The sequence below is a fragment of the Lynx rufus genome, unplaced genomic scaffold (assembly GCF_022079265.1).
Source record: "Lynx rufus isolate CCGP_SWC_20201006 ecotype Redwood Valley unplaced genomic scaffold, mLynRuf1.p SCAF_11, whole genome shotgun sequence".
Classification (NCBI taxonomy): Eukaryota; Metazoa; Chordata; class Mammalia; order Carnivora; family Felidae; genus Lynx; species Lynx rufus.
The window spans coordinates 49,023,142-49,036,701 of NW_025814825.1; the positions used below are offsets into that span (position 1 = coordinate 49,023,142).

At 43.0% G+C, this 13,560-nt stretch overlaps 1 long non-coding RNA gene across 1 annotated transcript in view; it reads left to right on the forward strand.

Annotated features, from left to right (window-relative positions):
- The window catches only part of LOC124507133 (uncharacterized), a 32,862-nt gene extending 20,180 nt beyond the window's left edge, over window positions 1-12,682 (forward strand). The window contains exon 5 of the long non-coding RNA XR_006960936.1: window positions 11,991-12,682. This is a non-coding gene — a long non-coding RNA (uncharacterized LOC124507133). The remainder of the gene's footprint in view (window positions 1-11,990) is intronic.
- The last annotated feature ends 878 nt before the right edge of the window (window positions 12,683-13,560 follow it).

A 13,560-nucleotide genomic window follows, 5' to 3' on the forward strand; every position in this document is an offset into this window, starting at 1 on the left:
TTCTCCTTCTAGGAGCTTCCAGAAAAAATTATTCTCTTACAAAGTTTATAGTATGTCCCCTACTTGAAAAATATGCACATATTTTGGGTGTTTTCATTGCTGAAGCTAATGACCAGATTCGTATTTTCTGTAGATACCTCTTGATTTACTTAGTGTTCTTGCTCTGAACCCACTTAACAGATAACAGAGGGAGGGTTCTTGAAACCTGGGAGAGGCAATATTCCTCCAGAATGTCCAACCCAAGCCACACACAGCAAGTCTGTTGCCAACTCTCTACCTCTCAGAAACTCCTTTAGGATGACAGAGATCCCTTTAAAGTTCACTAAAAAGCAATTCAGATGCAGCAGAAGTATCAACAACAAAGATATACCAAAGAAGGAAAATAAGTTGTCAAGAACAGTGAGTAATGGTAGAGTTAAAAAAAATCAATATCTTTCCACATATTTCTATGCATGGGGTGCATCCATCAAAGTGAGTGGGTGACATTTGTCCCAGCCTAGCTGAGCCAGCCAGTGCTGCATGACTCACCTTCTGTGCTATCAGCAAACCACCAAGCCTCTTGCCTGGGAGTTAACAGACTCACTAAAAGGAAACTCTATTCCGAATCTGTCATTAATTGCATCTTTAAATGTAATCCACCTGCCAGCCAATTTACAAATTTCCTCCATATTCTCCAGGTTATTTCTAACTTTCCTCCCGATCACTTTTGCAGCCTAGCTGGATTTGATTGGGTTTATCTTAGTTTGCTTTGAGGAGGAATTGATATATCTCCGTCTCTAAGAAGATCATTGTTTCTCCCTCACAGAGGTCAGGTAGAGCAGAGAGGTGATCTCATAGGGTTTTTCCACCCAGTGATTCTGATTTTTAAAACAAATATGTGAAAGCCCCAATCATTGCCTCTTAAAATCCCCTTTGTGCTCAAAGAGGAAGCTTGGTGAATAGTTCCAGCAAAGTATCAGGAATATCTGATAGCACTGATTCACCGAGTTTTGGAAACAAACCTCAGTTTCTCCAATTATGGGTTCAAGATGAGAAAACTTCCCTTTCTCACGTACCAACGAGGTAGCAATGCAGAGATCAGCCTGTCCTCTGACAAACATGAGACATGAATTGACACGTGTACCAGCTTTTTCCACCCCACCTCATGCTGTGCCCTTCTGACTACATGGTTTCCCTGGGTTCTCTATTCAAGTCTTATTCATCCTTGGAGGTCCCCCTTTCTCTCAGGAACTTTTCCCAACTTACTGGCTCAGAGGGAGCTTTTCTTCCCCTGAATTGCTCTGGCACATATGCCAAAATTTCTTATACAACATTTGGTGTAGGCTTTCCAGGGTAGGGACTGTGCTGTATTCTTATTTGTCCACTTATGGGACGGAAGTGCTTAGCTTACAGCACTGGTGTGCAATGTAGGCTGGGCATCAGAATCGCCCGTGCAGCTTTTAAGACATTACCAATGTTCAGGCCCCATAACAGACCTTCTGAATCAGAATCGCTACTTAGGTGAAATTACAGATCTTCCTCAAGTTATGGTGGCGTTACATCCCAGTAAATCCATTGTAAGTTGAAAATATCGCAAGTAGAAAATGCATTTAATATACCTAACCTACAGAACATCACCGCTTAGTCTAGTCTATCTTAAACATGCTCAGAACACCTACATTAGCCTATTGTTGGGCAAAATCATCTAACACAAGTGTGTTTTATAATGAAGTGTTGAATATCTCATGTCATTTATTGAATACCATACTGAAAGTGAAAAAAAGAATGGTTGTATGGGTACAGATTGATTACAAGTGTAGCAGCTGTTTATTTTCATCATCACATGGCTGATGGCATCATGAGAGATGGTATGGTATATGGCTAACCTGGGAAAAGATCAAAATTCAAAGTATGGTTTCTACAGAATGCATGTTGCTTTCACACCATTGAAAAGTTGAAAAATCATAAGTCACACCATTGTAACTTGGGGGCTGTCTGTATATAGACTCTAGATTTGCATCAAAAATCTTGTGATGGCTGCCCCCTGACCCCATCTCCAGGTCACTGGCTCCTACCCCCTTTATTTCTTACAGAACCTCCTTGTGTTCAGAGAGTCACCCTTCCTCAACATAGTTCCCTTGCTTCAGAGGAAGCCCCCATCACCTTAAGTGTGAGGTCAGGGGCTGAATAATCTGAAGCTAAATCCATGATTCAGGAATAGTCATGTGACCCAACTGTGGTCTCTGAGAGAAGCAAGAGGAGGGCTGAAGACTTCTGGGAAGGGTCTTTCTCTTGTAGGAAGCTTTACTTTTTCCTGCTGTAACTAGTTGTTACTGGCAGCCACTCTGTGTGCTCTTTCTCACCTGCCTCTCCCTCTCCTCCAGAGGGAACAAGTCTTAGAATGAAGCTGTGAAAAAACCTGGATCCTTGGTGGTAGATCAAGCAAACCTGAGTTCATTGAAATTTGGACTGCCACTTATGTGCACTAATAAGTGCCTCATTGTTTAAGACAGTTCTGTTACTTGTGGCTGAAATACTCTCCTAGATACTCTTGTTTTTATTCCTTCAATCCCAGGTATCACCTGGCACAATGTCCTCTTTAGTAAATGCTCAATAAGCATTTGTTGAATGAATGAATTCACAGTCATTGAGCACCTATATATGCCAAGTACTGGAGATGAAGTAGTAACTAAATAAAGTCCCAGTCATCATGGATTTTATACTCTGGTGGAAATAAAACTGCCTTTTGTGGATCAGGTTAGCAGCCTCTGTAGAGAAATAAACTTTGTTTCTGTTTGTGCAAGTAGATGGGTTCAACCAACATAAGTGGTTAGAATGGGAACACTTGTGCCAAAGGCTCACTGCTTAGGAATTCACCTGACCACCAGAGTGACTTTCTGCAGTTAAAGAAAAAGGAAATAACAAGTGGGATCATGAAGAATGCTTTGTCCCCAAGTTCATGACTCAGAGGAAAAACTACAGTGCTCTTATTACCATATCTCAGCCACAGAGCATAAGACACGTAATTGCAGAGGACCAAATGGGAGTAACAATCTGAAAGGGTTAGGAAAACTCTATTTTACTAAATAAATGGAATTCAAAGAAGGGAAAACGTGACCTACTGAGTATCAGTCTGTGAGTGTATGAAAGGTAATCACAAGGTAGGTGAGGATCAACTCACATCTAGCTCTTCCCTCTGTGTGATGCCCAGTGCTGAAGATTAAGGGAGGAATCACCTGCTGAGGGAAATGCCTGATGTGAAGGCAGACTTTGGGTAGCAACAGGCTTGGTCAGAAGGCAAATTCAGAGGGGTGGGTAGGAAGGAGCAATCCAACAAATGAGTTGAGGGGCAAAATCCGGAAGACTAACAGTGACGCAAGGCAAAGAGAAACATTAGACCTAGAAAGATGAGGGCTTCGTGGACCAGGGCTCAGGAACTTTGAGGCCAGAGTCAAGGACATTGACCCTCCTGTCCTGAGGTCAGGCCTTCATAGTAAACTCAGTACCAGCTGACAGGAGACTGACAAAGCATGACCCCTTCCAGGGTAGGAGGTGTCACAAAGGCCTTGTGAGATAAGGTACTCAGTGTAGTGTAAATATTCAGTGAATGAATGAGCTCATCAGGCTGCCCTGTAAGATGGCAGCAGCCAGACCATTCTTCTTCCTTAAGCATTGAAAGTATAGGTTCTGGAACTGGCAAAAATTTCAGCTCTGTGAAACAAAAAGAATTGTGATGGACATCTTTTTCTTTTTTTTTTTTTTCCTCCCACAACTTTCATCTCTGCCCCCTGGTGATAGCACTGAAGTTTTTTGGGGGAGGCCAATCCTCCTCTTCCCCCAAACCATGGGGCCCAGGTGATGCCAATTCCCAATCACACTCTCCCATCTAGGAGTGGGTTACTTGACTAATTAGCATATTACTTTCCTCTAGACACAGTGATTGGTTCAGGGATGGGCATACAATCCAGGTTGGTCCAATGGAAGTCAATTCTGAGATCTTTGCTGGAAAGGCTGGAAGAGGCAGCTGTCTTTCTGCTGGGGCTGCTGAACTGTACAATGTAGAACCTAAGCACAGAGCTGGCAGGAGCCACTGCATGAAGAGGGCTTGCCAAGGGGAACCAATCCAAAGGAGAGCAGGGCTAAGAGAGAGGTAAGGAGAGATTGAAAGGCAATAATTCTGGCAATATAATTTTGAGTCTCTGGTACCAGCTATGCCTAAAGACAGGCCTACTCCTAGTCTTCTCTTTTACTATTGCTTAAGATAGTCTAAACTAGGTTTCTGTTACTTGCAACTTGGTGTCCTGAAATGATAAATAATGGAGACCATATTATGATAACTTGCTTTCCCATCTTCTCAGATAAATTGATGAGATCCAGCCAATCAACTTATATAGTGCTTTCTATTGCCAAATATTGTTCCAAGCACTGGGGATAAAACCATGAATACAACTGAGACCTTGCCTTTGAGGAACTTAACTTCCAGCAGGAAGAGACCACTATTAAACAAATCAACAATAAATACATAAGAAAAGTTCAGGTATAGATAGAATCAAGAATATTACATAGGATCATGAGCAGGGAAGCCAGGGAAGGTCTCTTGAAGGAGGTGGTGACATTTGAGATGAGGTCATAATAATAAGAGGCAGCCATTCAAAGACTAGGGAAGAATGCTCCCACATAAAGAAGAGTGGGGGAGCTGGGCAGTTCAGTCGGCTAAGCATCCCACTCTTGATTTCAGCTCATGTCATGATCTCACGGTTCTTGAGTTTGAGGCCCAAGTCAGCTGTGCTGTCAGCACAGAGCCTGATTGGGATTCTCTGTCTTCCTCTCTCTCTGCCCCTCCCCCACTTGCTCTCTCTCAAAAATAAACATTAAAAAAAAAGAGCAAATGTAAAGTCCCTGAGATATGAATAAGACTGGCCTATTCGGGAGACAGGCAGTGAGTATGGCTGGAGTGTCCTGAGTGAGGGACAAGTGAAGAAAGAAGAGACTGGACAGGTAAGCTGGGGCAGCTCCTTAACCTGAGAGTTTGGGTTTTATTCTGAATGCAGTGGGCACTCACTGGAGTGTTAAGAGGATCAAATTTACCATTGTTGGGTGAAGGTTGGACTAAAGGAAGACAAGAGGGAAGGAAGAAAGGCCTATTGGGAGATAACACAGTAGTCCAGGCAAGAAATAAAGGAGGGACCCTGGACCAGGGTTGGAGTATCCAAGATGGAAATGGAGACAGGTGGTGGATTTAGGATACATTTTGGAGGCAGAGCCAATAGGATATACTGATGGGTTACAAGTGAGGTGTGAGGAAAGGGATGATGCAAGCAGAATGATCAAGTTTTAGTCCAAGCAGTTAAGTGGATGATGGTGTCATTTACAAAAAGGAGAAATCTGAATTGGGGTAGAAAAGAATCCATACTTCTGTCTTAACTGTGTGGGAGATTCAAGTAGAGGTCAAGTGGGCAGTTGGTTAGCCACACCTCGAATTCAGCAGAGATGTTTAGGCTAGAGATAGTTATTTGCATGTCATAGACATATGGATGGACTGGGGGAGGACACTCAACTAAAGAGGAAAAGATTGATGATCAAAAACAGCCCTGGGCCTGCACCAGTGGGAAAAGGAGCAAAGGGAAATGAGAAACGGCTGGTGAAGTAAGAAGAAAACCAGACAAACATGATGACACAGAAGCTTAGACAAGTGTTTGGAGAACAAGAGAGTTGTCATCTAGGTTGAATGCTGACACTGAGATTAAGTAAGAGGAGGACAGAGAACTGGCTATTGGCTTGGGCCAGATGACCCAGATATGGGACTGTTTAGTGGAGATATGAGGGCAAAAGTCACATTGCACTGCAACGAAGAGAAGAGAGCCAAAGGAGAACACCAAGGTGGTAACTTAAGGCTTGTAGGGCAGACACATGGAATGTATTGATAAGCCTTTGTTAGGGAGATGCTGTCTTTAAGAGTCAAGATATTTTTACAGTTTAGTTTAAATTTACATACAGTGAAATGTATATGCCCTAAGTGATGAGGTCTTTTTATTGAGGTAAAATTCACATCACGTTTTCATCACTCCCAAGGGAGACCCCATACTCCTCAATGGTATGGGGTTTTGAAACTTTTGGTATATACTTTCTTAATATATCATTTAATATGCTCCAAGTAAACATTTATTTTTTAGGTCTGAGTAGCTAAACGCCACATAATAAAACAGCTCTTTATTGAAAGAACATGGGCCAAGCCAAAGTAATCTGTGATGTTAGAAGTCAGTATCATGATTATCTTTGGGGAGGAGAGAGTTTGTAGTGAATGGAAGGAGAACACCAGGGGGGCTTCTGAGGTGGTCTGTTTCTGGACTTGGGTGGTTGTTTCATGGATGTGTTCACTTCAAGATACTTGAATTCAAATTGTATATTCATGATAGATATACTTCTCTGTTAGTATGCTTCAATTTAAATGTTTTAAAAAATAGCTAAGGAATCAGGAGGCCTGGGCTTCAGTTCCAATGCAGGAGGTGGGTAGCTGTGTAATCCTGTGCAAGTCACTTAACCTCTCTGGACCTCAAATTGACTCAACTGTAAATGCATTGAGCCACGTGCCCTTCAAGGTTCCTTCCACCCAACATGGTTCCACATGCAGTTTCCTTGATTTGAAGTCGGGCACTTGTGTTACTGAAATCAGCCTGCAGCCCTCACTGACCTTGACAGAGGGAGAGTCAAGCCTTTTTCATGTTCTTCCTTTCAGAAACTAAGTGTTGCAGCTGATGTCTCTGTGGTATCACTTGTCACTGGCAAGGCAGCTGTGAAGTTAATGATAGTGCAAATAAAAAGCTGCTAGTAATTAGACGGCTGGATGTTCAAGCATTATTGTTATTTTTAAAAAAATCAATTAGCTGAATAAGAAAATGCCATTGAGACAAACATTTATTTTTCTCCCTAGCACAGCTCCAGCTGGGTAGGAGGATAATGTGGTCAATTCCAGAAGGGGAAAGTATGGTTCTGATATATTGGAAATTAATATATGTTTTTAGAGCCGCATAGAGGAAGATAGAGGCTTTCAGGTTTTTTTCTTTTTAAGTTTTTGTAAGGGAGGAAGAAGCTTCACATAATTACCTGTGATTTGTACCCACTACTGCTTTATTAGCAAGCCTCTAGCTCTGGCAATGACCACATCTCCATTTCCTCCTTTTAGAAGGCCTTTTGTAAGAAAAAATGCTTTTAGGACATCTGGGGTTATTGATCAGTATTCCAGTCTCTGGGATAAGACCTGGGGACTCTATGAAACAAGTAAATGAAGCAACAGAAATTTTTTCCTCTACTTCTCTTGTTCATTGTTCAAATAACTGCATTTAGCCAAGCAGGTAATGTAATATGGTTGTGTTTGTTTAGAGCTTTCTTCTCTTCTGAAGACTGCCTGGGTCTGTGTCCTGCATTAACCAGGTAATTCTGGGGCCAATTGTGGAAATTTACTGTAAAAGGAGATTCTGTTAGTACCCACCTCAGGGTGTATGTGTTTGTATATGTATGCACACATGTGTGCACACACACACATGAATTAGTTTGCATAACCCAAGGAAAATACTTTGCTCAGTGCCTGACATGCAACAGGCAATCAGTAAATAGTAGCTATTTTTACTCTGGGGGAAAAAGAGGTAGTTCTTATGCCTGTGGGGAAGGGGCAGGGAAGCATCAAGCAGCAGAAAGTGGATCCAACTGTTTTCTTTTTGTGTGGCCTTGTGGACTCCTGCATATAAAGGCTCTCATGAGACCCCCAGTAGGGCTTTTAGACTTCTCTGCTGATCAGTTTTTAGTCCCTGCTTGTTGCACTTTTAGAACCACAAATAGCCCTGGAGAGAGGGAGTCAGAAGATGTGACAGTTCCCCAGCAATGGATGGTGACCACACCCCCTGCCGCAGCAGCTGGTGACACAGGCCTTTAGCATAATGGAAAGCATTTGGGGATCTATTTTTCTCTGGCTGCGTAGAGGATTACTCACCTCACTCCTCTGTGTCACAAGGAAAGGGGGGGCACAATAAATTGCCAAGGATGAGTCAAGCTTTAATAGAGCATCTCTGCTCTGACTGCTACTTCTTATGCACTCCTGAGATTCAAATGGCAAAGCAAAGTCTTAAACTCACGCTCTTTTTCTTCTTTCTTTTTGGGGAACAGTGGCAACTGGAGCTGTGCTTTTTTTCTTCTTTTCTTTTCTTTTCTTTTCTTTTCTTTCCTTTCCTTTTCTTTTCTTTCCTTTTCTTTTCTTTTCTTTCTTTCTCTCTTTCTTTCTCTCTTTCTTTTCTTTCTCTTTTTTGGAACTGTATTTTGATTGTGTTCTTTCTGGGTTAGAGAATGAAGGAAAGTAATAGTCCCAAAGCTGGCTCCTCTAGGGCCTCTGTGAGTCTTGATCATGAACCCTGGCTGGTTTGGCCACTTCAGCTCTTACCTTCTAAAATGTCCACCCCCACCCAAGCATTTCCACCTTCCCTTCCAGGAATGGCCATGGTCAGCTGGCTCTGGATTAAAAATGAGTGTGGACAGTTTCTCCTTCCCTGACCAGTACACTGCTGTGGCTTCTTGGTGGATTTTCCCCCTATCTGCTGCTAGGTTTAGCTCAGTCAAGAAGCTGCTTAATTCCCACATGAGTGTACGTGCCACTGTCTATGGCTCCGACCTCCCTATAAAGCTCTCTCCTCAGGGTGGCATGGAGTCTTTCCCCTGAGTTGTCAAGGGAGAGGGATGCTAATGAGAGAGGAGACGTGATCAGTGTTATGATCATTCAGTGTTTAAGGTAAACACCATGTGTTTGCATATATTTTCTTATCCCATGTATGAAGCAGTGGAAAGATCAGAAAGAAATAGGTAGGGTCAGGTTTAGGGTACGGGGCAGAAGAGAACAGACGACATTGTTGAGTTGATTAGCCAACTGGCAGGAGGCATATTTTGAACATCTCCAAAGACCGTAGGAAACAACACTGCAGAAAACGTTGATTTTAACTGAACCTAGTGCGCTTGAGGTGAGCAGTTCCCAAACTTAGCCGAGCATTAGAGTCACAGGGAGCTTTCCGATGATACATGTTCTGGGCTGTGTGCCGGGGAATTCTGAGTCCCTGGTCTTGGATGAGAATCTTCATTTTAGAAGTTTTCCCAGGTGGTTTTGATGACCAGGTTTTTTAATTACTGACTTGGGCCACATTTTGAGGGGAGATAGTCACATGTTATCAACCATCAACAAGGCAGCTCAGGCTTCCTTCTAAACCTTTTGTTGTGAAATGTAACACACAAACAGAAAAGCATAGGAAATGGAAATGTGGCTCAAAGCAAACACCCAAGCATCAACATAGAACATTGCAATACGTTACGTTTTGGGTTTTTTTGTTTTGGGTTTTTTTTTTGTTTTGTTTTGTTTTTGCAATATACAAAGTCTTGAAAATCTCCATGTTTATAAACCACTGGAGCTGTTCCATTTCTCCAGGATCTGAATTGCAAGCCTTGGGTTTTAGGTGTATCCCTGTTAACTCTCGAGCTTTTCTCTGACTTTTCACCCTCCATACTCTTGCACTTGGATCCTGTGATAAACCAGGGGTCAGAATGTTGTGTCACGTCACCATTAGCTCCTCTACCTGCCTGAATATGACCTTGGACAAGGTATTTCACACTGCTGGCCCTTAGATTTCCTATCTATGAAATAAGAAAAACAACAGAATCTACCCCATAGGATTTTTGTGAGCATTAAATTTATTGAGCAAACTCAATATTGCCTGGCAATCTGCAATTTTCCTGTCCTATCAGACCCTGTTTTCACTTGGCTCCTCTCCAAAACATCTCTTCCCAGAAATTATCCCTGTGTACCAGAAGCTTGTGCCATTTCCATCCATATAGAGGCACACTCTCTTATCTCTTGTTTTAAAAGGAAACAAGCAAACAAAAAACCCTCCTTGACCCCACATCACTCTCCTGCCATTACCTTATTTTTCTGCCTCTGTTCACGGCATTTTTGTAATTACCATCTCTACGTGTTCACTCTATGTGGTCTCTGTGCTCTGCAGTTGGAGCTTCTGTTGTCCCTAAGCCACCGAGACCACACCTGTCAAGACAACCGAGAGTGTCTGCTTTGCCCCAGTCCAGCAATTACTGCTGTGTTCTGAACTTGGTTGGTCTTTCAGCAGTGTTTGACAGAGTCGACCATGCTGAGGGTTGGAGAGAGAAGCTTCCAGGTAGAGGGAACTGCAAGCCCAGAGGCTCTCAGAGGGGGAAAAGCTTAGTGGGCTCAAGAAATAAACAAAGGCTGGTGTTACTGGAGCCCAGAGAGGGAGGAGTATGAGCTGAGAAGGCAAAGTCTTCTTCGCCAAAGCATATGGCCCCTTGTCAACTGCAGTGAAGCTTCCGCATGGCACTTGGCACAGAGCAGGTGCTCAGTGTTAGCTATTATCACTGTTATTATTAAGATCTTCACAGTGCCGAGTGTGAGAAAGAGGGGGAGGTGGCTGGATAGGGAGGCAAATTAAAAGTCGCAGGTCTTGAAGAGCTTACAGCCTATTGAGCGTCTAGATTATACCCGTCACATGGGTAACTGAATGAGAGCCCACAAACCGATTTCTTAATGGTATATTTGTTGTCATCACCCCTCCCTCTACCCCCCCCCACTTTCTTGGTGAATTGCATCCCATTCTGTGATTCTTTCTGGATAATTAAGGATTAGCTTTTCACTTGAAAGGGAGAAGTGGGCTGTAAGTCCCACTGAAGAAAGAGATGACTAAGAAGCTTCCAACCATGAGATTACCATGTGGGCTGAGGACAGACACTGGCCCTGTGTCCTCCATGCTTTTCCAGACTACTGAAAGTAATCCCCTCCAAATAAATAATAGCTGCTCTGTTGTTTCATTTGGGCCAAGTTGCAAATTACACAAAAGAAATCAGTCTCTGGAAGCAGCCCTTTGGTTTTCTGATGCGATACATGTGACCTAAAGCAGGTGTGTTTTTCTCCTCCTGGTGTCCTTGCCACACACCTTCCTACTGTGGGCATACCTGCAGGCACGCACACACACACATAACACACATTCAACATATAAACACACTTATACACCATACTCAACTCACCCCCAGATATTTAATACATACACTCAACACAAACACATCTTTTTCACATCTAAAATTAATTTGCTTTCATTTCCAAACTCTGACGCTAGCAGAGTTCTTCCTCAAAATGATAAACCCCTAGAACATTCTTGGTAATGGCATGTAAATGAGTTAGATCACTATGTTCCCTGTTTTTGATTCTGGTAGACCATTCATATGGCAAGAAATATGCTAGGGAAGAATGTATTCCATTCTTAATCCGATTGTTTTGAGACTTTTGTGCTTGAGGACATTTTGTCATTATATTGGTTTTTTTGTGTTCCTCTTTGTCACGTCTGGAAGTTCAATATTCTTTTCTGTCACATGCCATTTCCAGCATCCCTAGCCTGTGAGATGTCTTTATCCTCTCCATCTTAGATTTGAAAGCATCTGTTGAGTGTCTGAATGTGTCTGGCTCAATATAGGTGCCTCACTTGAAGAAAACCTAATAAGGAGTATTAAAAGTCAAAGTATTTTTCTTATTTTTTAAAAATTTTCCTCTACATTAATAATCAGACTTTATTTCAGAACCTATCAATCTGCCACTGATGGAAATGGGGAAAAAAATTGTTCCATCACCCACAGATAGTTTGAGAAACAATTAAATAAACAACACTGAAGCCAAGAAATTCTATTCATGAAAAGACACACAAAGGATGAAAAAACAAGCCACATGATGGGGGGGCAGGGGGGCGGGGGGGATGTTTGCAGCCTACTAATGGTTAAGGGAGCTTTAAGAATCAATTCAAATAAAAATGGGCCAAGAAATGAATACATTACATGAGAAATCCTAATGCCTGGTGAACAACTGAGGTGTGCCCCCACCTCACTATCAGCAGGGAAATGAATATTAAAACCACAGCAAAAGCCACAGAGTATTAATAGAGAGTAAAATTTCTGATTGACAGAAAGAAGTGTCATAATCCCAAATGTTGGTGAGGACACCGAGCATCAGGGGCTTTCTGGTGCGAAGACAAACTCCTCAGAGCCTTGCCTTTGGAACACTGACAGCATCCTCTGAAGCTGAACATAAAAAGCTTGACCCATGAACAGCAATTCTACTCCAAGCCCCAGTCCTAGGAACTGAAAACATGGTACAAACCCAATGAAGAAAGCAGCATGATTTGTGATGGTTGTAAAGTGAAAATAAGCCAGATGACCGCCAATAGTGGACTGGATAAATAGATGGTGTGCCATTCACACTATGGAATAGTTGACAGCAGCAAAGACCATTGAGCCACAGCTTCTGACAATGACATCGATGAGGCTCACAGACTGTACCATCCATCCATTCGGACATAAGACACTCCAGGGTCAGACTCTCCTGTAAATTCAGTAGGTTCCTAGTGCTGGAGTTAGTCCTGTCTGCAGAGCCCATGTCTACTTGATTCCCAGACATCTTGGGGGTGAGAGAGGGTCCCTGAAAGGGTCTTGGATGAGAGGAGTCCTGCACTCCCCTGGGCATTGCTGTGATTGTTCTTGTTGCTGCTGTTGAGAACATTTGGCCTGCTGGTTCTTGAATCATCATAGGTGCTTGTTCGGTTGATTCATACGTCCCTCCTGCTCCTCATAGGCTGAGTACCTGCCCCTCTCAAAGTGTTTCCCTGGCTCCTGGTCCCTGCTGTGGACCCTGTGTTCCTGGTGCCACCTCCTCGGGGGTCTGGGGAAGGCACAAGGCCCATGAAATGCCTAGGTTCTTACAGCCTTCACTCCTCTGTTCCTGCCCCCTGAGCTTGGTACATTTTTTTAAAGATTTTTATTTTTAAGTAATCTCTATACCCAGCATGGTGCTCGAAGCCAGAACCCTGAGAACGCATGTTCCACCAACTGAGTCAGCCAGGTGCCTCGAGCTTGGTGTATTTTTCATTGTTTTTTCTCACATAGGGTTTCAAGCCATATACCCATTGTGCATAATAAGGTTAATCCCAGAAGCATTAGAGAATGAGGCCATCCTGGCCCTGGCCTCTGCAGACATAGCCCAGATCGATGACTGGGTAGAAAACACGTAATGAAAATGTTAAGACATTGAGAGAATGCAGAGAACCAGGGATCTGCCTTTTCCTCCAGAAGACAAGCAGTCACCTCGTTTCCTTCCCAGCTGTAGGCTCCTACAATGCCACTCCTTAACCACATCTTCCAGCACCCCCAAAATCAACTCCCTCTCAGCAATTTTTTAAAACCTCAAACATGGCATACTACACACAAAGTTGGCCTTGTCACCTGTATTTTTTTGGCAATTGGACATTTAGGTCTGCCTTGTCAAAGGTTTCTTACTACTCATGATATAGAGGTGCTAATGGCTGGACACTTGGGATTTGTCTATTATGAGACTGCGGTGAAAAAGAACCTCCTGTTTAATCACCCTTCCCAAGACTGGGTTTCCTTGGGTAGTTATTAACATGTTTAACTTTTTCTTTCAAGAAAAGAGGATGTGGGCAGAGAGGATCTTCTGTGGGCCTACGGGGAAATCGGGGCTCT